Source organism: Mandrillus leucophaeus, unplaced genomic scaffold (assembly GCF_000951045.1).
Source record: "Mandrillus leucophaeus isolate KB7577 unplaced genomic scaffold, Mleu.le_1.0 Scaffold4, whole genome shotgun sequence".
NCBI classification, from domain to species: domain Eukaryota; kingdom Metazoa; phylum Chordata; class Mammalia; order Primates; family Cercopithecidae; genus Mandrillus; species Mandrillus leucophaeus.
In genome coordinates, this window is record NW_012104253.1 from 1318510 (window position 1) to 1319020 (window position 511).

A 511-nucleotide genomic window follows, 5' to 3' on the forward strand; every position below is an offset into this window, starting at 1 on the left:
ACAAAAAACATTTTGTGACTCCAAAATTGTTTGCTTCTGATGTTGGGTAATCAAAAAGATACAAATCAAAGGGAATGGCAAGAATACATATGATTACTATTGCTATAACAGTTACATATACTTACTATGTGCTAGGCACTGTGTACTTTGACAGGCCTCAATTCATTTCAATCTTACAACAATCCATTTTACAGATGAGAAAATTAAAGCACAGAGAGACAAAGCAAGCTGCCCAACATCACGCTTATGAGCAGTGAAGCTGAGAATCGAAGCTTAAGGAAGAGGGATGAAAACAGCAGAAGCCAGAGTTGGTGGTGTTAACCATTATGCTACACAGCCTAGATTTTAAAGAACATTTTTCCTCCTCATGATATCCATTAAGTATTTTAGCACTTAAGCTACATGGCTTAAGAATTCTCAACTGACAACAGTTCACGCTCTATAAAATGAGGAAGTCAGAAGCAACTTTGGTATTTAAATACCAAAGTATCTTTTTTTTTTTTTTTTCTGA